A 27576-nucleotide genomic window follows, 5' to 3' on the forward strand; every position below is an offset into this window, starting at 1 on the left:
TTCCCACCAACAACACCTCAGTTTTTCCGGCGTTGAGCTGGAGGTAGTTCGCTGTCATCCATTCTGTGATGTCAACGAGGGTTTGTTGGAATTTTTGGGCGCTGTGGCCACTTTCATCATTTAATGCCACCACCAGCTGTGTGTCGTCAGCGTAGGATACAAGAGACATTCCGTGCCTCCTGGCTACCTCTGCCAGGGGTTGGACATATACATTGAACAGGGTGGGGCTGAGAGCTGACCCCTGGGGCACACCCTGTTCAATGGGGCATTCCCTGGAGAGATGGGGGGGGGGGGGGTGGAGAATCGAAATGATCTGCCTGATAGAAACTCTCTGAACCAATCAAGGGCAAATCCTGATATCCCGACCTCTTTAGCCTGAACAGCAGAACCTCGTGTGACACCGTATCGAAGGCAGCACTGAGATCAAGTAAAATCAGTGCTGCCGTTCCGCCAGAGTCTAGAATGGTACGGAGGTGTTCTGTCACACTTAGTAGGGCTGTCTCGGTGCTGTGTCCAGCCCTGAATCCATGTTGTGACCTGTCCAAGATGTGATTGGAAGACAGGTATTTAGTCAGGATGGCGTTTACATGGGCTTCTGCTACCTTGGCTGGCCAGGGGAGGAGGGATATCGGTCTAAAGTTTTCGGGTATGTTAGGGTCCAGCGTGGGTTTTTTAATGATAGGTGATATCCAGGCTTGTTTCCATTTGGAGGGAATTATGGCTGTAGAGAAGGACTTATTAATAATGTCTCTCAGAGGGCCTAGCACTGCTGTGTCAGCTTCTCTGAAGGTTTCGGGTTTGAGAGGGTCTGCCGGTGAGCCAGATTTTATTTTATTACAGATTTTAGTAAAATCTTCTTGGCTAAGAGCCGGGATGCTAGAGAGGTTGGGACTGTTGGGGTCATTCGATGGAATGAGGTCCGGAGTGGAGGGGAAGGTGCTGTAAATTTTCCGGATTTTTTCTAAAAAGAATGAGGCCATATTATCACATAGTGCGGGTGAGGTGTTAGGGTTAGCTACTGTTTTTTTGGCGCTTAGTTCTTTAAGAATTTTAAAGATGGTTTTGAGGCATTGTGGCTGTTCTTGATCTCAGTGGCGTAGTAGGTTGCCCTGAACCTGCAGATACTGCGGTGATAGGTTTTTTGCGCTTGTGTGTACAACATTTTGAGGGCAGGGTCATAGTTTCTCCTCCAGCCTCTTTCCGCTTTTTTGCACTCTTATTTCAGTGCGGAGAGTTCCTTATTGTACCAGGGGCTGGATTCGCGGGTGCGTGCTTTCATCCATTTAGTTGGAATCAAGGTGTCTAGGGCTCGATTGATCCATTCGCAAAATTGGTCGTATCCAAGGTCAGGGTCTCCGCTAGGTGGAGGGGGGCTAGTAGTAAGGAGTGCATGGAAGTCCTCTATACGGAGCCTCCTCCAGGGTCTTTACAGAACCTGCTGAGTGGGTTTAGCAAGCAGGATGTTGTTGCAGGGTATTGACATGATCACTAGACAGTGGTCAGTCCAGGTCATAGGGATGGGAGTTTCGACCTGCGCGTTGGTTATATTAGAGAAGATGGGGTCCAGGAGATGACCACCACTGTGGGTAGGGCCCTTTACGAGTTGGTCTAGTTGAAGGGCCGCCAGATCAGCTAGTAGAGTATTGATCTTTGAGTCTCCCGTACAGTCAAAGTGGATATTCAAATCCCCTATAATAGTGAAGTTGGCAGTTTCAGTGATCTGTGAGCATAGGTTCTCAAGGAGTGAGTTAGTAAATTTAACGTCAGCTCCCGGGGGCCTATATATCAGGAGTCCTACCATGCTGAACTGGGGATTCTGGGGACAATGTGCCCCCTGGAGCCCCCACTCACTGGACTGGTCTGGGGAGGCGCTCCTCTTTACTCCAGACACCGCAGCGGCAGGTGGGGCTCTCTCGCTCATGAGAGCCTCGCTGGTGATCCGGATTCACCACTCTTCACCCGGGCCCCCTTCTGGGGCCCGGGACTTTTCTTCACTTTGGCCGCCACCGCAGGGCTCTCCCTTTGACATGGGAGCCCCGCCGAACCACTTTGTCTCCCAGCAATCCCGTGGGCTTCCCTCGGAAAGGCGGAAGTCCCGCCCCACAACAGGCATGACGCTGCCTGACTCCTGGCCCGGGACGACGGCGGTGATTCTTCCTTCGGTAAAGTGCGGGGTGGGCACCCGCTTTCAGATAAGCATAAGGCGCCATGTGGGGTGGGCACCCACTATCTGAATATCCCCATAAACGGGTGGGCACCCGCCATTAACGCCAATGCAGCAGTCCAGCGCTGCAAGGGGAGGACAGAAGCGCTCCTCTTTAGGACAATTAAAGCGCTTTGCTGCAATGGAAATAAAGCGCTCCCAGCCAAAAATGTCCTCAAAGGTAAAAAAGGGCAAGGCAAGGCCCAGGGAGGCAAGCCCTCATTGTAGCCCCCCTGGGCCCCAGCAGCAGCACGCCCTGGCAGGAACAGAACTGCAGAACTGAACATTTTCATGGGGACAAGGCCCCTATATTTATATTAGCAACTCCCTTTGTGTAAAGGTGCAGGGCATGGGGGAACCAGATGCAATTGGTTCAGGGGAACTTTGGAGCACTTTGTTTTGCTCAGCTCTTCTCTCCTTTGTCAGGTGGGGGCTCAGGGATCAGACGCACCACAGGGGGCGGAGCCAGCATTGTGGAGGGAAGGCACAACCCTATTCAGGTCCCAGGTGCAACTCGTCTCTCCCATCTGCATGCAGATCTCTCTATTCAGACTCCCCCTGCCTCATGGAGCCACCCACACCTCTCAGCTCCTGTCAATCACAAGGCAGACATGCAATTCATATCAGGCAGGCAGACACACAGTACACAGACATGACAACTTCTAAAAGTGGTATTTCTCCACCAGTCACCATAAATCTGCGCACACCATTGCGCAGCATTTATCCTCACTAGTTCATACATACTAAACTCGCCCCTGCACACCTCTCATATCAGGAATTACCATGGACACACATATCCCCCATGCATTCCTATGGGAGGGCAGGCCACTCTCACCACACACACTCAGAAAGAGCACGCACTTTACACTGGGCCACAGTGCTAAAGTGAGCAGAGGCCAAAAATCACTACCACTATGTCAGAGCTTAAGGCAAAAAGTTCAGGGGTGAACCTGCCAAAAGGGCCAAGTCCAACATAACTTGGAACAACATTTCCAAGGTTTTTTGTAGTACGCGAGGTGTGACCTCTTCACTACTAATCCCAGCACCTTTGTAGTCCTACCATGCATGGAAGGGGCGGGTTCGGGATATGTGTATAGTCACTTGATTTTAAAACTCCTTTCTTCTGCTTTAAAATTTCTATCCGAGGCGCAATTGGACATCCACCACTAGCCGAAGTAGGTTTTTCACTTCTAATTTTTTAATTTCACTTTTGAGGTCTCTACATTTACATACCACCTGGGAATGTACATGGTGCATTGTACAGCATGCTTTAATTTAATTTGACCTATACTGTCTCTAAATTGTGCATTGTACAGCATGCTTTAATTTAATTTGACCTATACTGTCTCTAAATTGTTACCAATCGGTAGGCACTCTGCAGTACAAACATTTACGGGCACTAGATTTTCCTTTCACTTGGGGACATCTCTTGCGTTCAATTGCAATCAACAAACTGAGTTTGTGCTTGTGGTTTTGGTTGACGGGCTTGGGCACGGTGCTCCGAATGATGGGTTTTAAGCCTCTTTATAACATCACCTTTGGGGATGCCGAACCCGCACTGTAATACTATTTATCATGGGCGTGAGATCTCACCCATTGTGTGGGTGTTTGTTCTGAACCCACTGCAGTTTGGTTAGATGTTGGTGTTGTGACATAATCTCTCCAAGTACTTGAGAGATTATAAATTAGCATCCTGCTAAACATACACATCTGATTTATGAATTGTTTAACAGATAGTATTTACTCACCTTTGGAAATCTAGGTTCTGACAACAGTATTACCGGATTCATTATTTATTCTGAATAAGTTTAACAATAAACAACAAGCTTTTAAAAAATGTCTTGAGTCAACTGCCATCTACCTACAATTGGTTTATTTCCCTCAATACTTTCCCCATAGGATATAGATGCCCCCTCAAGTATCGTGCCGAGGAGCAGGGGTCTGCAGGTACCTGACATATCAAGTAAGCTCACCAATCAAGTAATAGATCAATAGTGTCATTGCTCATGAAATATATGATTGATGAAATTCTATGGTTTTAAAATATATAGAGTATACATCACCTTTTCCTCACAACGAATGGATCTTTGGAGTGAGTGCATTGTATATATGAAAAGATTTGTTTTGCATGAGTATTTAGTCAGGTTATTTCTTTCAGGTAACACATACCGGTGGGACCTCATCTAAGTGATGGTTTACCCCAACCACTGGTTCAGTATACCTTCTTATGGTTGTGTATGCATCTGTTAAGTATTGTGAGGCATACTTCACATCTTTGGTCCTGATGAAAGGCACTATACCTCTAAGGAGGGTTTGAGGCTAAAACATGTCGACCACCACTACACTATGACAGGTTTAATCCACTCCAGCTATAGGTTTCGTTCTTAATCCTAACCCTAGGATGCCCCAATACAGATTTTGGTATCCTTTGGAGTTAGTTTTAACTCACATCCACCTTCACAAACTTTTGCACTACCTTCACCACACCTCGTTCATCTATAGGTTTTAGTATACCTCTCATCTCATACTTAAAACATCCTTGAGCTCGTCCCTCTCAGTGTGGTGGTTGTAACCCATTCTGTGACCAGGCTGGCATTACGAGGAGGTTACCCTATGATGAAGCATGCCACCCTTGGGTTGTTATAGGACTTTGTTGATGGGGAGTAGTCCCCTGTTGGTCTTTAAATCTCCTCAGGCCTTCTTTGTGTGATGCCCACTACATAAAAAGCCAGCTTCCTACATCACTGATGACATCTCACATGACAAATATTGGTTACATTAATTATGGCATCATCCAATATTTGTTTTATAGTTTACATAGTGGTGGGTAGCTACAATATTACTTTTCTACCTGATTTTGTACAGTCTGGGTCCAGATTAAGGTGTAAGTGTTTACAAAATGCATGTGCAGCTCGAGCATCAAAGGTGGGTAGAGGTATTGTACACGTTATAAATATTTGCAATGAAGACTACCCTGTGTGCAGGTGACAGTTGACAACTAGTCTCCATTATGTTCCACACACGTTTTTAGACTCTGCAGAAAAAGTCTGCAACAGGGCAAAGATTCTACAAACAACATACTAAGTATTGTAAGCAGCCTTGATTTATTAGACAGAATCGTCACAGCAAGACAATTTCTACGTAACAGAAGACTGTGTGTACCAGGTATTAAGGTATGTACATGTGCTTCTTTTGCTTCAGAAGATGGGCTATCGGTTAACTTTTCACCACAGCATGAAGGCTGCAGGAAGTGTAATCTTTAGCACCTTCAGACGTTGCTGATTTTAAGTGAATAGTGTATTTTTTGCCAACTGTTGCAAAGAGTGTGCACTGTTCTTAGTAGACACTTTTTAATATTCTGGTGTGTATTTCGCATGAGAGTTTCACTCTCTGCAAACAGTGTGGTATAGGGTAAACTCTCTCCATAGAGTAAACATTGTTCGCAGTACCCACTTTCCTACCCATATCAACTTAATTTCTCAGTGTAGGTTCGCTGACTGTCAGGGGTTTGATACAGATAAAAGCTAAGCGTAGTAGGGCATTTGTTTTGGAACAGACGTTCAGAGACAGCCCTAACCGGGCCAACCTGAACAGCCAGGTTTTTAGATTTCTACGGAACAATAGTTTAGTTTTTTTTGTGTGATTGAAAGGGCAATGGAATTCCACTTCTTGGCTGCTAAAAAACAAAAAGACCAATGCGTGTTCTTTTTACAGTGAGAATGCATGCCAATAAAGCCACTGCTGATCTGCTGACTCCTTGTAGGAGAATACGGTGTAAAGAAAGGATGCAAATATTGAGGGCCCTTATTTTTGAGGACCCTGGAACAATAGCACATGGCTTTAAAAGACAGCCTTTTCTTCAGAAGTAGCCAATGCAGTTTTGAAAGTGCAGAGCCCATGGAGGACCACCTGGCAAGATTCAGCAGCATATGGACAGCCCGTTCTGCACGTGCTGAAGCCTCATCAGCCGAGACTGTGAGACTTCCAGATACAGGACATTGCAGTAGTCCAGCCTGGATGTGACCAGCTCCTGGAGTTGAACTTAGGTTGAACGTGGTATGCATTGAGGGTTTCCCATATATCTGTGGTTGATTGTTAATGTGAACTACCCTACCCATGAAGTGTATGGTGTAGAGTCAATGTGGCACATAACACATGAATTCTACACCGAAGGGAGCTGTTTCAGTGATGGCATTAATGATGCCTCATATTCTTCCGAGCTATTTTGTTCTTATTTTCAGAGCTCTAATGCTATAACCATTTATAGAGCAATGTATTCAAAAGAAGTGATGTTGTTTGAGATATCATCAGAGATGTCATAAATGATGTAATAGAATATGTCATGAATGATGTAATATATGAGGTCATACGCAGTGCATGGCGGTGGCGCAAGTTACAGTTAGCTCGATTAATTATAACTGGTGAATTTCTGTATTTCTTTTAGTTCAAAACATTAATGTTGTCACTGACATATTCACCTAACTATAACGTTACTTTAACCTTTGTTTATTTCCGGGAATTTTGCAATTTTTTTAAACATCTTTTTATCACACCTACCTATTACGTTCCCTTGCCCTTTTTCAGCGAATTTCTTGGTTTCTTTTAACATAAAGTAATATTTAATTATCATACATCAATAGAACCCCCCACATGCAGCCAACCCCACACTGTGCTCTGCCTTTGGCAGTGAGCAGTTGGGAGTTGGCCTCTAAGCCTGGCCTGCGGCCAAGCTTAGTGGCCAACCCATGTAAAGGCAGCCAACCCCACATTGCGCAGGGCTGTTGGTCGGGACATGTCGGGGCTGGCTATAGGGCCTGGCCTTGGAGATCCTATTACCCAGGGCCTTTTTTTGATTAAAGGGGACGGGGGCCATGCGGCCTCCCTCCTTGTGCCTCTTTAGGCCCTGGAGACCATATCCCCCAGTGCTGTACATATACGTTAAAAGGGATGGGGGAGCACAGCCCCTCTCGCTGAGCCTCTTTAGGCCCTTGGGACTCCTTCCCCCAGAACTGTACATATATATTAAAATGGCAGCAGGGCTACACAGTTGCCCCCGAGCCTTGTAAGGCCTGCCCATTGCCTAGGGCAGTTTGTTTTTCAATTAAGGAGAGGGGGGCTACGCTGCATCCCTCCCAAGGAATTGTAAGGTCCTTGGGATCCCGTCCCACAGAGCCATTTCTAAAAATAAAGGGGAAGGGTTCAGCACGGACCCCCTTACCAGGCGGTTATCAGCCCGAAGACCCCATCCACCGGAGCTACGTATTTAAATAAAGGGAGAAGACCTGCACGTCCCCCCACACCGACCCTCTTTAGGCCCTGGTGACCCCATCGCCCCAGATTGTACTTATATTTAAAAAAGGAGAAGGGTGCACTGACACCCTCCCCAGCCTCTTTAGGCCTTGGGGACCCCACCCCCATGGCCATGCATTTTATTAATGGGAGGGGGCCACACAGCCCCCTCCATGAGCCGTTATGGTCACTGGGTACCACATCACCCAGACCACCTATTTGAATAAAGAGGGATTGGAGGCCACGTGGGCCCCGTTTTATGTTTTGTTAGGGCCTGTAGACCCCATCCCCCAGGGTCACTCTTTTAAATGAAGGGTAGAGAGGCATGCATGGCCCCTCTCACCAGGCTGATTTTGGCCTCGGGCACCCCTTACTCTGGGCCTGGCGTGATTTTTTAGGAGTAGGGAGGCATGCAGCGTAGTCCCATGGACAATTTCGGCCCCAGGGACCCCATGCCCCGGGAATCTGCACTTTTAAAGGTGGGTGCCAACTCAGGGCACCCACCATACTATTGTTGGCGCTGGGACGCCCCGTCGCTGGGGCAGCTACGCGCAATACAAATCTGACTATAATAATATATAATAATAAGTTGGGGGCTGTGGGGGGAGCTCTGAGGCCCCAAAGGCCCCACCTTGCTCCCCACTTACTGCAGGAGTCAGGATTGCTCCCAACACGCAGGGAGCATCTCCTAATGCTCCTCCCTCTGGGCCGGAGCAATATTTTGATCTATTTCCCTGGAAATAGATCAAAGGTCTGCTCCTGCTTGGCGTGAAATAAAAAAATGCTCCAGTCAAGCAAGAGCAAACACAGGTTTCCCTACCTGCACCAATGAGGCAGGGAAACCGCTATGTCCCGGATGTGGGGTCTGTGGGACATAATTTGCAAGCTGGCCCCTAGGGTCATTAATGGCTATCTACATTTCTTTTTTTAATTTCAACCCCAGGTGTTAGCTCACCAGGGTCTTTTGAGGCTCGGGAGGGGGGTTGTTCGGTTGTCCATCATTTGTTCGATTGCATTTGTCACCCCGAGTGGGACAGTTATGCCCAGACGTGGGTGCATTTGTCACCCCGAGTGGGACAGGTATGCCCAGACGTGGGTCCCGTGCTCTCCACGCAACTGGTGGTGGGCTACACCGGGCCTCTGGCGGCCCTGGAGGGGGCCATACAGCCCCTGACCCCATATATACATATGTTGGCTAAGGGGTGAACACCCTGGGCCTCTGGAGACTTGTGGAGTCAGGCCATGCAGCCCCCCCCCCCATCATAAATACAGTGTGGGGTGAACTTCCCGGGACATAAACATAATAAACGCGGTTGGGCTGCCACTTTTTTTATCAATGCGGCAAGAGTCCTGTGGGATTGCAACATTTTTTGCAGATTGGTTTTTTTTTGGACCCCAGGGTGTCCCTCTGGGTCAACCCACCCGGGGCATAGGGGGTCAGGGTATCCCTATCCTGCCCACTATATATATATATATTTTTTTTTTCTAACTTCAGGAAAGGGGACTGAGTTGCTGAGTCCTGTAAGGCTCACAGCAACATTTTCCTTATGTTGCTGGCAGCCAATCAGAGAGCTTGCTCCCGCGTGAGTCTAACTCTCGCTAGAGGGCGATGGCCCAATGGAAATAAAGCTCCCTGGGCCAATCAGAATGCTCTATTTTTAAATTGCAGCTCAACCATCCAGATATAGAACTGTTTTTCAACCTTTGTTTCTCAAAAACTACTGAACAGATTTACATCAAATCAAAAAAAGCACATTCTGCAGACCAAGATCGAGCTGCTTTCCGAATCTTGTGTAATTCCTTTCAGCAGTTTTTGCAGTATCCTTGTCTAAAGAAGTCTATGGGAAATGGATGGTGATTTTGGCACCCCCATCCCCCAGGGCCAGCTCCAATAACAAGCATTTGCAAAGCAAATTGGTCTCGCACTTGTGAGAGGTAAAGGTGTTGGCGCTGTAAATGAGAATGTTTTTACTCTTGTGTTTTGGATTAGAGTGTATGTATGTGATGTGGAGTGGAATTATTTGGTTTGGAATTGTTAGTTGTGGAATTCTGTGCGGTGGATTTGTGTAGTGGAATTATGTGGCATGGTGTGTAATTAAAATATGTAGATAGTAAGTATGTTGCATTGAGTGTATTGGAATTATGTGGAGTGGGATTGCGTGTCAGAGTGTAATTATGTGGAATTACATTCTATGTGGTGGAGTGGTATGTTGTTGCGTTTAAGTATGATGCATGCTGTTGAATTGTGTGGCAGGATGTGGAATTCTGTGGTGTGGATTGGATGCATGTAGTGTGTTGTGTAACTGTGTTATAAGCAGCAGAGGGACAAGTATGGCAGAGCCATGCCATGCCAGTCATCACATGCATTGTGCATGAAACCAACTCACACTCCATATACAAGCCAGAGCGTTCACTTAAAATATATGTCCACGTGTATATGTATATATACGTGTAAGCGCTAAATTGCAATGAGCGGAAATGGTCGTTGGCTAGCTGGTGATAAAGAGGTTATCTGCTGGCCCCGAGGTCGCTATTATAACGCTATGTCAGCCTAGTCAAGGTTGCCATATTTGCACTTGTGTGAACATGGGCTCCCACGGAAGAAGAAACTGGGTTTGCGCCGCCGCTAAAGCTCCACCTAAAAATGGGTCTGATTCAGCACTCACTAGTGTACGTGAAATCCCATGCACACAAACATAGTGATAACGGGTGCACTTACTCCTGCACAGGTATCCTTCTCTTTACTGTCTGCAGCAACACACTGGGGTCAGGCGGCCAGCTGTGCGGGGAGCGGGACGAGTCACACTGAGCATGCGCGGACCTGCCGCACCCCCTGAACTCCAGTCTCGAACACAACTAGGAACTGAGGGTCAAGGCGGACTTAACTTCCGATCCGATTCACAACTAGTAACCCTGGTTTAGCGCATGGGCAGTGACTAAAAACCGGTCTTACTCACACATCTTGTTTAAACATGTACACTGCAAACTAGTAAACGCAGCTCAGCGCAGATCTACACTCACTACATCTGATATGCGTTCCCAGTTTCCGCTAATTTGTGTGGGATACAACACTCCTGTTGGGTGCACGAATGTGGCCTTTATTCGCACATTTGGCACCGCCACCCAAAAAAATTTGCTGTCAATCATAACTGAGACATCAGCCAGGTGACTGATCAGGACACGGCTAAAAAGGAGGGGGGTGTTATTAATTCTCACAGGTGTTTACAATGGCGCTAGATCAAATTGCATGATCGATATTCATTCAACACAAAATAAATGTGGTGCTACAGGTGGGGGAAAAAAGCCCCATAAACCCCCAAAACAGGACCAGGCGGTTCGTGACAATTTGTAAAAACAGATCCTATGCCCACGCAATAGAGTATAAAAAGTGATAAGACACTGTTCTTGAAGTTCACAAATGAAGACACAATGCTGTATTCTTGCGCACAACCAGTCAGCCAACACGTGTTTCGTCAGTGGGTAGTGACACCCTTGACTTCTCCAGGGCTTTCAGCGTTTATGATGAGCATTAAAACCTCTCAACCGGTGATATTTATGACCCAGTTGCTCACGCATCACACATTGTAAAGTTAATTCCAAGTCTCAGATCCAGAAAGTGTCTGGTCCGAGCTTTTAACACAAGCGAGTACGGCACTCCCAATACAAGTGCCAACTAGCCAATACTGGACGGCCGAATACGCCGCCTTGTTAAATCAAATTCCGAACCGTGGCGAGTATGCCAAAAACATCCCTAGTAACCTCGGGATCTCTGTCAACCGGATTCCTGCGCAGTAACTAAAAACCGGCCTTACTCACACATCTCGTTTTAACTTGTACACTGCAAACTAGTAAACGCAGCTCAGCGCAGATCTACACTCACTACATCTGATATGTGTTCCCAGTTTCCGCTCATTTGTGTGGGATACAACTCTCCTGTCGGGTGCATGAATGGGGCCTTTATTCGCACATTTGGCACCACCACCAAAACAACATGAGCTGTCAATCATTACCGAGACATCAGCCAGGTGACTGATCAGGACATAAGCTCTGTGGCACAGACTTTAACAGGGAGCCCTAGGGCGTTCGGCTGCCCCCCTGCATTATGATCAGATGGCTTCAGAGCTGCAGTGGCAACGAGCACTGCTCACTCTGTGGGAAATTATTCCCAAAAATGTGATGCCAGCTACCGGTGCTGACCCCACGGCCCACAGTGGCTGCCGGAGCCCAGAGCGTACCACTGTACAGTTCTGCGGCTGAGCCTGAATCATGCCCAGGTGAGAGTCAGTGCCTGAAATAGGGTATCTCTCACTTTGATTCTAATAAAAATGTGCTCTTTAAAAAAATTATAATAGTACTTACTAGGGCTTAGCGGGCAGTCATCTTCAGCTGCCTGCAGTGAGTTGGTCGGGGTGAGCCTCTGTCAGACTGACTATGTGGTGACTGCTGCCTGCAGAAGTGCACGGTTGTGGTCAGCGGCATGCCAAAGGTGAAGGAGTTTATGCGGCCCCTGGTGCCTGACGTGGCCAGCGGCGTCCCCACCACAGCCTGCAGGGCTGGCAGGCACCTGCGAAGGCATTGATTTCCTGGAGCTCCAGAGGGGCACTTTTGGGGAGCGTGGGAGGTGGTGGCGGCAACGGGCAGCAGAAAGAGGGGCTCCCTCGTCCTGCTGCAGGGGCCGCTTATCCAGCGAGATGTTGGTGAGGAAGGAGAGCATGGGTCCATGCTTCGCCTCCTCGGCGGCAGGGAGTCCAGGCTGTGGTGGTGCTGGACTCAAGCACTACTGCCCATAGCAGTTATATAACAAAACAAGCGCAACCCACAACCCCGGCGTCGGTCCGGAAAGCAGCAGGTATCAATGAAGTAAAGTGGCCAGTAGCCATGAACGATACCAATGACGTCATGGAAGTACTAAGGCGGGACTAAAATGTTTATTATGGAATCCCACGCCAGCATTTACGAAGGACAAAGACAGAAGCCAATGAAAAATATGGGCGGAGAGTGGGAGTAGCTTTTCTCCCATACTCTACTACCAAAATCTCGCACAGCGAGCAGTGCATGCACGCTGCTGCTAAAGCTCGACCTAACAATGGTTATCCTGTAGGGAAAAAACGCTGGATAGGGCAGTTAAGCTAAGGCGGGAGCTGCCGTCTGCCTACATGCCGGGCAAGAATGCGCTCCGTTCACAGATATTCCTCTGAAAGTGCCCCATTGTTCTCTGAAGGCTGTTTTGCTCTGGGTAAACCAAGAATGTTGTTGTTGTTTCCATCTTAGGATGTGGAAGCTTTCACTTTATCTTTTTTTACGTGGTTTTGCAGTCTGCATTCGCCATGGTAGAAAAACTGACTGCTCAATGGGGTGGAAAAATTACGATGTTGCCCACTCCTGCTCCTAAGCTCTACATCACTCTTCCAGACGTCTAACTCTTAAAACTACATGCTGGAACAGAAGAGGTAACTCCGGGCCAAGAGAAAACGGAGCGAAACAGCTTTTGCAAAATGTACAAAAATCAGGATGAATAAACAGCCACATTTGAATGCACCAGCTGTGAAGTCCGATGTGTTCCCCAATGCTAAATAAAGTAAGGTGTTGCTTTTGCGACCTGTGTGCGCGTGCAATTACGATGTTGCCCACTCCTGCTCCTAAGCTCTACATCACTCTTCCAGACGTCTAACTCTTAAAACTACATGCTGGAACAGAAGAGGTAACTCCGGGCCAAGAGAAAACGGAGCGAAACAGCTTTTGCAAAATGTACAAAAATCAGGATGAATAAACAGCCACATTTGAATGCACCAGCTGTGAAGTCCGATGTGTTCCCCAATGCTAAATAAAGTAAGGTGTTGCTTTTGCGACCTGTGTGCGCGTGCCAAAAACGTGCAGATTGCATTGCACTCTACAAGAAGCCCTACAACAAACGCAGTGACTGTCAATAAGGTGGGATTATTGCCTTTAAAAAGTCAGCAGCACCCCTTCACGATTTTTTTCACGATTCATCTTTAAACCCGCACACTTAGCAGCATACATGTATCACATACTTCCTCTCGAAAACATGAGATGGAGCGCACAAGTTGTTAATGTTATCAGTTATTTATTTATTTATTTTTAACTATTTTTATTATTTTTGTTGCTTCATCAAAAACCTTATAAATTACACATTTCGGCAGTGTTAAGTAAGAGTCATTTCTGGATGGTACAAGTACACAGTTCCTCTGATCTAGGCATAATGAATACATTTCATATATCACAACAACACTATCCCCTTCAGCTTGCGTTACTCCCGTTTATTAATCGGTTTATGCCAGTCCTCTAGTATCATTCCTCATCGATCTCTCCATAAGAGCTGTCAGTATCTTCTTCAGGCAGTGGATCGCACAGGCCCCCCCTAAAAACATTCCATGGGTCCCAGATCTTATTCCACTTACGTGGGCTGACCCTGCGCAATATCTCTCGCAGCAACCATAATTCCCAGTGTACCCCACATTTGACCATGGCGAGAAAGATCATTCGGGTCCCATATGTTCAGGATACATTTGCATGGTTCAGGTACTATTGAGGTTTTTAGTGTTTGTGAAATGGTGCGCATAGTCTGCTTCCAGTAGTCTGTGATAGACGGGCAAGCCCAAATGGTGTGTAGGAATGTGCCCTCTTCCCCACACCCGCGCAGGCAGTAGAGATGTTGCGCTCGTTGCAGCTTGTGCAGTGTGGTTCTGGTGTAATATATCCTTTGGAGGATTTTGAGCTGTACTAATCGGAACTTTGCCGATATTCCCACTTCCCTTGGGGACGCCAGCGCCTCATTCCACCCAGAGTCATCCATATCACCCACTACGTCTGCCCATTTCTCTCGCAGTTTCAGTGTAGGGTCTGGTAGGCTTTTATCAATTTCCAATAGGTGAGGGACGTGGCGCTGCGCTGCATGTAACTGTAAGTAATCGATCCTCCAGCGGGGAGGCCTCAGGGACTTCGGTGTCTGTCGGGATTGCTGTTAACAAGGCGTGTCTGACCTGTACATATCTCTAAGTCTCGTTTAGTCCTAGGTCATATTGTAGCTGGAGTTGCACGAACGGGATCACTGTCCCCCTGTCCGACAAGTCGCCCACCCTAGATATTCCGATGTTGTCCCATTGTGTAAAGCCCTTGGTACGTCTCAACTGTCCCAGTGCTTTGGAGTCCCATAGCGGGGTGAGTTTAGTAATTTCTCCCCTCCATCCCAATTTTGCCTGAGCTGCGTACCATATTTTCGCGGAATGCTGTGTGGGTCCTATGAGTTTCTACACCAAACCCTTCTGGTAGAGCACCGCCAGTAAACTGTTTGTGCCCATCTGTGCTCTATCAGCTCTATAAGCTGGATCGTACTGGGGTGCATGGAGCCAAAGGTTAATGGTTTTCAGTTGTGCGGCCCAGTAATACATTTGTAAATTCGGTAGTGCAATCCCGCCCTCATACCAGCTTCTATTCAGTTTAACATGGGCAATCCGGGCCGGGCGGTTTCCCCACAGTAGGTTGGAGACCAGTGCCGTCACCTGTTGAAAGTAGCGCTTCGGTACCGGATATGGTGTGTTATCAAGTGCATAGAGAAATCTTGGCAGCGCCATCATTTTGTACAGCGTTGCTCTGCCCAGTAGTGTTAGGGGCAGAGCTGCCCAGTGTTTTACATCACGTCGCAGACGTTCTAGTGGTGGTTTCAAATTTTTGCCGTAGAACTCTTCTGGGTTCTGCGTTATATGTATGCCAAGGTACTTAAAGGAGTTTGTCGCTAATCGTAATGGGCAGTCAGCGGCAAGGGAGGGTTCTGGTCCCTGCAGGACGTATATTATCGGCTTCGTCCAGTTTATTGTGTAACCCGATGTTACCCCGTGAGCAACCCACAGTGTAAGAAGCTCTGGTATGTTACGTTCCGGGTCCGTCAAATATACCAACATGTCGTCAGCATAGAGCGAGAGACAGTCTTCCTATCCCTCCCTCCTGCTGATTCCCTGCAACAACAGGGTAGTCCTGAGTACAGTCGCCAGAGGCTCCAATACTATCGCGAACAGTAATGGTGACAGGGGACATCCCTGACGTGTCCCCCCTCGCCAGTTGTATCGTGCGTGAGATGTGTCCGTTAGTCGCGACATGGGCAAACGGGTTAGTGTACAGAAGTTGTACCCACGCTATGAACTTAGGGCCGAAGCCCATATGTGATAGTACTCCGAAAAGATACTCCCTTTCTACCATGTCAAATGCCATTTTTGCATCCAGTGATAGTATCACTGCAGGGCTCGATAGTTGCTGTGCCCGTGCCAGCACCCCATGAACGCGTCTAAGGTTCAGAGCAGCGTTCCTATTTGGCATGAAGCCTGATTGATCAGGGTGGATCAGCTGTGGGAGGTGAGACAGTAATCTAGTAGCCAGTAGTTTTGCCAGTATTTTCGCTTCAGCGCTTATGAGAGATATCGGGCGGTAGGACGTACGGTCCGTCGGTGGTTTGCTGGGTTTCGGAATTGCCACAATTGTCGCCGTGCGCTGGTCTAATGGGAGTTCTGCGTTTGCCAAACTATCGGTATACATTGCTAGTAGCGGTGCGCTTAGTGTGTCTGACATTAGTTTATACCACTCTATTGGGATTCCGTTGGGGCCTAGTGCTTTCCCGGACTGTACCGCATGTATAGCTAATTGGATTTCGTCAGCTGTGAGGTCTGCCTCCAGTTCCCCTGCTGCTTCGGGCGTGAGTGTCTGGGTAGCTATAGGACTGAGGGAAGCTGTCGCTGCCTCTCGCGTCACTTCCCTGTCTGGGGTATAGACTGATTCGAAGTAGTCGGCTAGTGTGTGGACTATGTCTTCGGGGTGTGTCTGGAGTGTGCCATTTTCTGCATATAGCTGCTGTATTCCTTTGGTGCCCCTCCCCCCCCTTAATGGTCCAGCCAGGCCAGCATTTTCCCCGCCTTGTCTCCTACATCATATATCCTACAGTCCTTCGCTTCAGGTGGTCTCTATGTGGTTGTTGACATAATTGTAGGGCATGTAAGGTACCTGGTGTGGGGTCCGACATGTGCGTCGTGTTTGCTGTGTGTAATGCAAGTTCCAACTCTGACAGTTCTTGTTGCTGTGACCTTTTGTACCTGGTAATGGACGTTATCGCCTGACCGCCGTAAGACCGTTTTGTACGCCTCCCAGAGGATCGATGGAGATGTTACTGATGCCGTATTTTTGTCAAAATAATGTTTTGTCGTTTTCTTAAGTTCCTTCTTAATGGTGGGGATTTTCAGATAACCAGAGTAGATGGGGTATATTCTTTTGCGAGACTTCTCCTGACAGGAGAGAGTCAATAACACTGGGGAGTGATCCGATATCCCCCTAGGTTGGATGTCAATACTGTTTATGTTTTGCGTCCCTGTAGTGAGCAACAGGAAGTAGTCTATCCGCGATAACCTATTGTGGACCGGGGAGTGGAATGTGTATTGCTTCGTGGTGGGGTGCATAAGTCTCCACATGTCTGTCAGTCCCATCGCCTCTGTGAAGCTCTGGAGCCGTGAGGGTCCGGGCGTTCGGGGTCGCACCGGGAATCTATCTAAGGTATCATCTATTGTCGCATTAAAATCTCCCCCTATAATGAGTTCCCCTGCTGGTAAATCTATGAGAAATTCGCCCGGTGCCGGTAGAGCAATGGATTGTAGTGCTGGAGGTATATAAACTGACACTATGTTCAATAGCCTGCACTCCCACTGTCCCTGGATAGCTGCGAATCGCCCCTGATCGTCTACCTTGGTGTGCAGGAGAATGAGAGGGGATGTCTTCTTCCCTAAAATTCCCGTCCCTCTCGAACCCGTTGTGAATTCGGAGTGGTATCCTCGCCTGTCTAACGCCTGGTATGCCTTCCCCGTGAGATGCGTCTCCTGTAAGAGGATTACTGTAGGGCCCTGACGTTTAATAGCCTGTAGTACCAGTCCCCTCTTAATTTTATCTCCTAATCCTCGCACATTCCAGGTCAGGATCTGCAGAGGTGTGACCGGAGTCATGTGTGCCTCCCCCCCAGGAGTATTAGGTTGTGAGTTGTGCGTCACGGGGAAGCCGTCCACCTTCGAGACATCCTGTCCAGAGCCCTAGGACATCGTGTGCACTTTTTAATTGTGTCTTCAGTGACTCTGTTTCAACACTTCCTGCCTCAATATGCAAAACCAATTTAACAAGAACAAACCCTCCCCGTCCCCCCTGCCTCCCTGCTTAACGGACATTGAACCGCCCGCCCCCCCAACTTAGCAAAGTGCTCGTTCCAAACCCCACCCATGGTACTTGCTTGCTGGGGTTAAAGGTCCCGTGGAGGCAACGGCCCCCTCTGTCCTCTTTGGCCCAACCCGGTCCAGTGTCCAAGAGCAGCCTTGAGTTCAGTGTTCATCATTGCTGTTGTTCCTGTAGTCCCGAAGCTGTCATGACTCTTCTCCCTGTTCGCCGTTCACTGATCCTGATCCTGATTCTGGTGAGCGGGTCTGATTCTCCTGTCTTGCAGCTTGTGGGCCCGTCTGGTCCCCCTTCTGCTGGCCGCAGTGATGCTTGTTCGTGCGTCGAGGTACTTCTACCTGTCTCCACCCTTCCAGCCAGTCATGGCCATTTCTGGCGTATCAAAGAACCGTGTCTTTTTGTCAGCCACCAGTCTGAGTTTTGCCGGGATCAACATAGAGTACTGGATTTCTCTTGCTCGCAATGCTTTTTTGACCCCGATGAAGCATTTTCGGCGACGGGAGACTTCAGCTGTGTAATCTGGAAAGAATGCAATAGTGGAGTTGAGCACTCTGATTGGTGGCGCGATTCTTGCTGCCTGGAGTATTGCATCCCTGTCTCTAAAGTTGAACAGCCTGGCCAGGACCGGCCTTGTGGCTGCTCCCGGCTTTGGTTTACCACCGGGGACTCTGTGTGCTCTTTCTACAGAGAAGAAGTGGGATAATCCTTTAGGCTGCAGTCTGGTCTTGATCAATTCCTCCACATAGAGATCCATTGCTAGCAAGCCTTCAGATGCTGGAATACCCATGATTCTTACATTGTTCCTTCTTGAGCGTCCTTCCTGATCATCCAGTCTCTCCTTAAGCAGTTTATTTTCGGTCTCCATTCGTGCCATCGCTGTTTGTAATTCTGAAGTGTCTTCCACTAGTGATTTCGTGATCACCTCAACTTCTTTAATCCGCTCCGTCATTTTATGGAAATCCGCCCGTAGCAGAGTGACATCTGTGGAGATCGTTCCCACCGTTGTCTGTACATGCGACAGTGCCTTCATTATGTCCTCTAGTGTGACCTTTTTTGTTCCTTCAGCATCTGGCGTCTTCCCTGTAGGCGAACAACCTTCTGTGAGTGGTGGGTTGCTTTTCTCGTAGGCATATTTGTCCAGTTTCGCCTGTGTCCTGTGAGTCTTGGGACCCCTGCCCGCCATAACTCCGTCCACTGAGTCTCGATTAGCCGGCCCAACTTATTTGCGTTTTATTACTTCTCGTAGGACCCTGCCGGTTACAGTGGTATATCAGCAACTCAGCGCTACTCTGAGCGAGTATTCTCAACAGGATGATATTGCTTGATGGGATGAAGAGATAGTTACATACCACATGCGGCTCCGCTTATCCGAGATCTCGGCGTTGCTGTCCGTGCGATCGTCAGAGTATCAATGTCGTCCTTGCGTGCTGTCCGAAGTATTCTTTTATGGCCGCTCCGCGCGGATATCAGTTCAGTTTGGCCAAATTCTTGTTGGTGCCAGTGGGGTATGATACCCAGAAAGGGGTAGTGTGCACGTAGTCTCTGCCCCCTCTGGCACTCTCAGATATGTAGGTTGGCGCTCAGAAGTGGAGGTCAGTATCACAATAGTCCGTCCGTGGGTCAGTCCCTCCGGCGCTTAGGCGCTCAGTTCAAGTGCCCCCACTGTTATTAACCTCAATGTGGTCCTTCGCTCCTCACCAAGAGCAAGCTCTATGGGGCGTCTTTGTTCCTCAGCCACGTGAAGGTGGTCCCGCATATGCGTCGCGGTGTAGAGCGGTTCCGCGCAGCCGGTGCTGGAGGCCGCGGGCACCTTTCGCCCAGTTTCAAGTCCTTCAGTTGGCGATCGTGGGGATGGGGGGCGGGGGGATTGTATCCGGGCACCCCCGTTCTCTCGCCCGTCAGGGGTTGCCGTATGGTGCGATAGGGCTGCGCAGGGATGGTCGCGCACTACTCAGCGTCTCAGTGTCCGAGTCGGCCGTGGCGACCGCGATGTCAGGGCACCGTGCAACTTCCTTACTCCAGCGTACACCAGCGTACTGTTGCGGAGCTCCGGACGCCAGGTCAGCGCGCGCCGCTGCAGGTGATGAGTCGGTATGTTTCAAGTTTGCGGACACAGCGATCTCAGCGGGGACTTCCTGTCTGTCGTTCCCGTCTTGCTCTCACTTCCGCCCGGCTCCTATGGGGACTACAGGCCGCTGCTCCGGCAGAGGGAAAGGCCGCCTCTTGTCGGCGTGATGTTCTGCAAGTTCTAGGTCACCTCTGCTCACTGGAGTTTCACCAGTTGACGCCGCTTGGTCCCGGACACGGGTGTCAGCCGCCGGGGGTTGCTGTTTGTGCGGATTATTGTACGGATTAATTGATGGGGCCGCCTCACTCACGGAGCTCTCTCACTATGCGGCCTTCTTCCCTGGCTGCTCGTTATCAGTTATTTTTAATCTTTTATCTCCCACATCATTCACTTTCCTTTCCACTGGTTTAGTTTACTTTGGAGATGCTCTGAAATGATCTACACTGAAATGACCTGCAGGAGGCACGTGGACCCTAATATAGTGCAAGAAAATACATACATAGGCTCTTTCTAAATTAATCAGTGCAAAAGAACTATTTGATAGTTCAATCTTTTCTATCACAACGAACATCTGTCAGGTATACGGTAAATACATTCACAAAATACAAAAAGAAAAGAACCCAGTTAAACTCATAAAGGTAGCCCATCCAGCTGGTGAGCGAGCATCGAGCCAACCAGGGTAGCCGGACCCTGACAGTGATGTGGCTCAGCCCATCCAGGATCCTGTTCCTTCCGGGAAGCGTTCTGGAGGGTCTACTGGCAGTGTTGTGGATGTTACAGCAAAAGACAGGCCCCCGTCATCCCGGCAATTATCTATTTTAAATTACAACAAAAATCCAAAAGGTTCTACTGGAATGTTCTTGATTTTCATTGCTGCAGCAGTGCCTCTTGCCCGTATCCTAGGTTCTTTCAGGATGCTTTTGTAGTGCATTGCACAGCGTTTTTATCTTTTAAGTTTTTGCCAGTCTTGGTGATGCACATATAAAAATAAGTACACGCAACGTGTAACAACGAAGTAAAGGGGCCAGTAGCCATGAATGGATACCAATGATGTCATGGCCTACTAAGGCAGGACTAACAAGCCTATTATGGAATCACACACCAGCATTTACGAAGGACAAAGACAGAAGTCAATGAAAAATATGGGCCGAGAGTGGGGGCAGCTTGTCTCCCATAATCTACTTGTGCAGTCTCGAAGAGCGAGCAGGGCATGCACGCTGCAGTTAAAGCTCGACCTAAAAAGGGTGGGGGACTATGTGGCCCCCTCTCCAAGCCTTAAAAGGCCCCAAGGACCATATCGCCAGGGGTCAAATACAATTAAAGAGGGGAGGAGGGCATGCAGCCCCCAACCGAGCCATAATAGGCCCCAGGGACCACATCCCCTTGGGGCCAAATACAATAAAAAGGGGAGGGGGACACGCGGCCCACCCTTTCCAAATCTTCTTGGGCCCCGGGCCCCCATCCCCTGGCAAAATCAATGGGGAAGGACGTGCATACCCCCTCCCCAAGCCTTATTAGGCCGCTAGGACCCGCCAACTACAATAAAAAGGGGAGGGGAACACACGGCCCACTCATTCCAAATCTTCTTGGGCCCCGGGCCCCCATGCCCTAGCAAAATCAATGAGGAAGGACGTGCATACCCCCTCCCCAAGCCTTATTAGGCCGCTAGGACCCCATCCACAGGGGCCAAACCAATAGCAAAGGGTGGGGGCCATGCAACCACCCTTCACTAAGTCTTCATAGGGCCTGGAGACCCCATCCCCCAGTGCCATTTTTTGTTTGGAAGGTGGGCTGCACGGACTCTCTTCCTGAGCCTTATGAGGCCCCAGGGACCCCATCCCCTGGGGCCAAAGTCAATTAAAAAGGGGAGGGGTGTTACACTTAGGCCCAGGGGACCCCATCCCAGGGACCAAATTTAATAAAAAAGAGGGAAGGTTGTGCAGCTCTCTACCCGAATCTTATTAGGCTCTCGGGACCCCATCCCCCTGGGCTGACTAATTATTAAAGGGAGAGGGGCGCGCTGCCCCCTCCCTGAGTATAATTAGGCTATGCGACTCCCCCTCCCCTTAATAAATACATTGGGACCCGGGGATGGGGTCAATGGGACCTTATAAGGCTCGGAAAGTGGGTCATGCACCCACCTCCCTAAATATTTCAGTTGGGCCCTAGGGGATGCGGTCCTCAGGACCATAAACGACTTGTGTGGGGGGGTTGCTCAACCCTCTCCCATTAGTAATTGGTCCCGGAGCTGAAAACGGCTCAGGGAGGGAGCAGCGCACTCCCTCTCCTTAAATATACCTAGTCCCATGGGAATGGTTCCCGGGGCCCTAAATCTACTGTTGAGGGGGGCCCTACTAACACCCTCTCCCCATATATTAGTCCTTTTTTAAAGTTTAAGACAGGTAACAGAGTCCCTGAGACCTGTAGCGGCTCCCAACAATATTTTTCTCGTGTTGCTGGCAACCAATCAGAGCGCTCGCTTCCGCGTGAGTCTGACTGCCGCAGGAGCAAGATGGCCCAAGGAAAATAAAGCTCCCTGGGCCAATCAGAACACTCTATTTTTAAATTGCAGCTCAACCATCTAGATATATAATTATTTTTTAACCTTAATTTCTCAAAAACTACTGAACCGATTTACCTCAAAGCAAAAAAAGCACAATATGCAGACCAAGATCTAGCTTCCTTCCTGGTGTAGTTCCTTTTAGCAGTTTTTGCTATAGCCTTGTCTAAAGAAGTCTATGGAAAATATTTGGTGATTTTGGGCCCCCCATTTTTTTCTCAACTTCCATTTGAAGGATCACCCAGGAACTTTCTGTGCACAAACTAGTCAAAAAGTAGCACCTTTTTGGAAAGTAGAACCTTTTTGGAAAGTTTAGTTGAGATTCGTCAAACAGGGCCATAGTTATTAGCAACACAAAAAACGCTTTTCCGATGGAACAGCAGGTCTAACTATAACAACCTATTGGCGACCACCACTAGGTGATATATATCTATATATATGACACCTTCTCACACCGACCATCTTTCACAGTGCTTAATTTAAGCTGGCGGCTGTAGACAGACTCACCAGCACTCTTTTTTGGGGACCAGGACTTATGTGGAATCATCAGACTTTGACCCAAAACAAGAAAAACACAAACGGGAAGAGAAAGGTTGACAAACAGAGACAAATAGAGAACGCAAGGATGAAAAGGAACCTAAAAGAGTGAAATGAAGGAGCAGGGTGTGCTGGTGCCAGATTAAAGGGGCATGAGAAAGAATCAAGACTAAGCAGCCTTGGGATTCTGCAACCCAACCTTCAATAAAGCCTTCAGGCTTCTGAGCAAAACTTTGGGCTTCTGCACTTATTCTTTTACAAATTAAGCATTGCTCTTTAATCTCTTCTCGCCCTTTCTTATTCAGTTGCTTTCCACTCTCTCTCAGAAAGAAACGGAGGGCACCATGCTTGGCTGTGTTGATACTGAGCAACAAAGGAGCATGCCTGGAAACTACTTTCTGCACAGGACCTGTGAAGGCCCCCAGGAAGCAATGGACACAGCAGGTAAATCGACCAGATCACGCCACGCAGTCCACCAGTTGCCTTGGGTCTGTTGAGGCCCGGGGGAGCTGAGGAGAACAGGGGAGACTATGAATCAACATCAACCATTCCACTGCTTTCCTCAGATCTCTCAGGGGAAGTGGCAAATCGGAATCTGCCCTTCCAGTGATTCCTGAAGACCCAAAGGAGGCAGGGGAAGACCACAGTACGGTATCCAAAGGCTGTGACGTCACAGCTGTAACAAGAAGTTGTTTATGACTTAAATATAACGTCACACCAATATATAACTGGGATCAAATTCCTTTCTTCCCACCAACGGCTTTCTACAGAAGCTGTACACAATAAGATATGTTGGGATCACCTCAGACACAAAAGACGGTCCAGATGATAGAGCATCCATGCTCACTGCCACAGCCTATGCCATATTTCCAGTTCTGAATTTGGGAAAATCTGTTTTGAAAAAGAGACACAGTTTTTCACTTGGCATGGATAGAAATCCAGAAAATCTAACTGAAAACTGCACAGCTGCATAAAGACTAAAGTGGATTTGCATAAATCGCCAGTCATTTTCAAAATGCGAGTCACTCCCTTTACCCAATATATATTAGGCTTGACTGCACTAACTGTGTGTGTGTTCTACTTTTAAGTAATATCCAGAATGATTTGAAACATGATTTTCAGACTCATTACCTAATACCAGGAGTACTTTGGAGAGAGACAGAAAAAATGTCTAAAAATCATGCGAAGCAAATTTGCCCGGTCACATTAAAAACTCGGAACTGACAAATGTACTTGTTGCACTTATCTGAGAAATAACATGCACCCAAATGGACCCTGTCTATATTGTGCAGAAAAAAGTAGTAAAGTCTGTGAGAAGTTGGCCTGAATGATCAAATGAAAGTACACCACACAAGGTATATATCAAATATATATGTATTTATTCTAAACACAAACCCTCTGGTCTCTTTATGAGGTCAGAGGTAAAAGTACAATACAAGGAACTTAATTAGCATACGATAAGTTGCACAGTATACGTTATGCCCTAGGAGCCTCACAAACCATTTACTAAAATAGTGGTATAAGAACCATGTGAGGGTTAGAAAGCAGGCCTAGGGCCTGCAGAACCGCTGGGGCAACCAGGAACCACCCATGGTAGGGACGCAGGAGACCCACGGGGGCGCGTGCAGTGTCTAAACACAGCCGCGAATCACCATTGACTTTCTATGGAGAACGAACAAGTTACAATTTTAAAGAATAAGGGCACTTTACGATGGACCCTTTTTAGACTAGGACACTTCGAGAGTCAAGACCCACAGGAGCACCGGAGTACTCGTGTTACCTCACCCAGGGAAGCCGGGTGCATAGGTGTCTTTTGGTGTCGGGTTTCGTTGTCGATTCCAATGGAGAGCTACGAAGAAATGTTGCAGGCGACCAGAGGAAAAGTGTCCGGGTGGATCCAAGAGTGGATCGGAGATGTGAAGAACCTGAAAGCAGAGGGGACAGAGTGTGGGTCACTAGCCAGTGACCAGGATGGTGACAGGAAGATGCCAGACGATGTCGGGTGTTTTCAGGTGAAAGAGGTGAAGCTTGACTCTTAGCCACGAGGACCAGGAGGCGTTGATGACAACCAGGAGCTGAATTCGAGCTGTCCCACGTAGGATGTCGAGCGCTGCAGCGTCCGAATCCTAATTGGACCCAACAAGCCTTGGCAACAGCAACCCATGCAAGATGACAAGATTGACTTCTGTTCAGACCAGCAAGGTCTGAGAGACTCCTCCTTTGGAGGGGAGTCAGAGCACGTCTGGAGCAATCAGGAAAGCCCAGGAAACAAAGGATTGGCCTTCGTGGGGGCTCACTAGCCAACGGACTAGGAACTGCAAAGGAGCCTCGAGCTGCGGTGAAGAAAGGGGACTCACGGGTCACTCGTGGAGTGCTGGCCTCTGTACTTTGGTGCAAAAGGTGCTCGGGGTAGGGGCTTCAAATATCCTAATGCACAACTTCGGGATACCTCGGGAAGTAGGTGCAGTTGCAAAAATGCAGGATGTCCAGGAGTTCCGGTCCCACGTCTCTCGTGTCAGCTATGGGTGTCAGCTTTGCTGGGATCTCGGGTCAGCTTCAGAGATGTCTGGAAGTCTGTGTCCTGTGTCTCAGATTCTTTGGGATCCGGCGGGAGCCTCGAAAATGCAGACCGGCAAAGATGCCTTTGGTGCCTGTTTGGACAGGGTGGTCCCTCCTTGACCACAAGAGAGATTTCTTCCGACTTCCAGTCGATATGGAATGTCGAAGGTCCAAGATATATGTGGCAGAGTTTCGTCCAGGGTAATCTAAAGTCCTAGGGACTGGGTTCCTATTCTTATAGTAAGTTTAGGGGTTGGACTAACTCTAGGGTCCCACTTATGGGAGGACCTGTGGAGGGGGTGGTTACCCCTCTTCCTCTTTGTCCAGTTTCGCTCCAGAGCTGGGGCAGAGTGCCCCAGCAACTAGTTTGAACTGGGAAATGCATGAAGCACCTTGTGTGCCCCAGGCAGTGTCTGAAAATCATTCACTGAATGCAACCCACCCTGCCCCAATACACTAAAACCTGTCTGGAAACCTACTGTCCAGGCCTCCCCTGCCGGAGTTTCGTCCAGCAGCAGGAGGTCAGACTCGTGTCTGTGGCAGCGGCATACATTTTGTGATGCTGGGGCTCTGTTTAACTTTAACCGGGTATACCAGTGTGTACATGTCCTTTCCCTCTAGAAGGATGGAACTGGCGGGGGTAGTATTCCAAAGTGTTTGACACCTTACACGACATGTTTAGATAAAGCCAAACCAAAGTTAGCATTCAACCGCGAGGATTATAATGCACTTAAGAGTATATGGTAAGGCGATATCATAGAACAGCTATAAGGACATGGTTCCGCAAGCTGCAGACAGGCACAGCTCATCCTAGGGCATCCTCTCACACAAAACCAAGCACTCTGCCCTCAGGATTGTCAAGGCCTGCCATGGGAGTGACTTATAGGTTACTATATGTCTATATGTAAAGGGAGATATAGGTATACTATATCTAAGTAAGAGGTGCTTACCCCACCTTACACAGGCTGCAAGTGCAGACCTGTGGTGCCATTTCATTTTGGAAGGCTTCCCAGGGGTGGCATAATACATGCTTCAGCCCCTGGTAGGCCTCTGGGGTACCTATGCCCTGAGTACCTAAGGTACAATATAAAGGGACTCACAAGGGTAAGCCAGTAACCAATCTGGTATGTACCTAAAGTACATGGTATCAATTTAGAGAGAGAACAGCTAGGCTGTGGTCCTGATTAGCAGGGCCACAGCCAGACTAAAGTAAAAAAAAACAGTGAAACAAAGCAAAAAGTGGTGGTAACCATAGGAAGCAGACCCTACTCTCCTACAAAGTCCAGTAATCAATACAGTATTTTTGAAGATTGCATAGAAAGTAGTTGCATGATAAGTGAATATTACATTTAATTAGGATAAAATAAAAGATGAAATTGTTGACATATGTGAAGGTGTTAGCCATCAATGTACATGATACCAATGTAATGTATGAAAAGCACAGGTAATGCAAAAGTTGTAGGAATATGTGCATAAAAGTTTAATTAGCAAAAAGCAATTAGGGTAAGCTTGCATTTAGCGCCCTTTTCTGGCCTTGTCAGTGCAGGAGCACATAACGGGCACAAGTAACCCAAAATATGACAAATTTACAAAAGGAGGAAACGTGCACTCCAAAGTCAATACGCAAAATATTTATAAAGCAGTAAAGCCTACGTGAAAAAGAAAAAACTAATGGATATGCAGAATTCTAGTTTATGACTTAACATTACTCTCTTTTGCCAAGACTTTCTCAATCCGACTCCAAGGGATGTGCCCTATTTATTCAATATGGTCGAGTGAGAAACTTGGAAACCTGTCTCCTTGGTTCACAGACAGAAACTATATTCTTACACCACATTATACGCAATAAATTATTATATCTTCAACATGAGGAATTGCATTTCTTTATCAGAAGAACAATGAACTGACAGCTCTATCAATAAACGCAGTTAAAAGGTATGGAAGCCACATAGCTCGCGCTCCGCTAGCTTCACTTGTTAAGGTTGTGATATGGGAATTTTCACGTGAAGATGCTGGTCCTGTCTGAATTTCCCGTTAGACTGTTTTGAACACAAGGGAATGTGATGGATGCATAAAAGATAAAATAAACTAAAAGAACTTAGAGGATATGTTGAGATTTTAACTCTCCCTGCAAAAGATAATTAC

At 48.0% G+C, this 27576-nt stretch overlaps 1 protein-coding gene across 8 annotated transcripts in view; it reads right to left on the reverse strand.

Moving 5' to 3' along the window:
• SH3BGR (SH3 domain binding glutamate rich protein) overlaps positions 1-27576 on the reverse strand; it is a 456857-nt gene that overhangs the window by 404115 nt on the left and 25166 nt on the right. The gene's annotated exons all lie outside the window — the stretch shown is intronic.

This window comes from Lissotriton helveticus, chromosome 8, assembly GCF_964261635.1.
Source record: "Lissotriton helveticus chromosome 8, aLisHel1.1, whole genome shotgun sequence".
Classification (NCBI taxonomy): domain Eukaryota; kingdom Metazoa; phylum Chordata; class Amphibia; order Caudata; family Salamandridae; genus Lissotriton; species Lissotriton helveticus.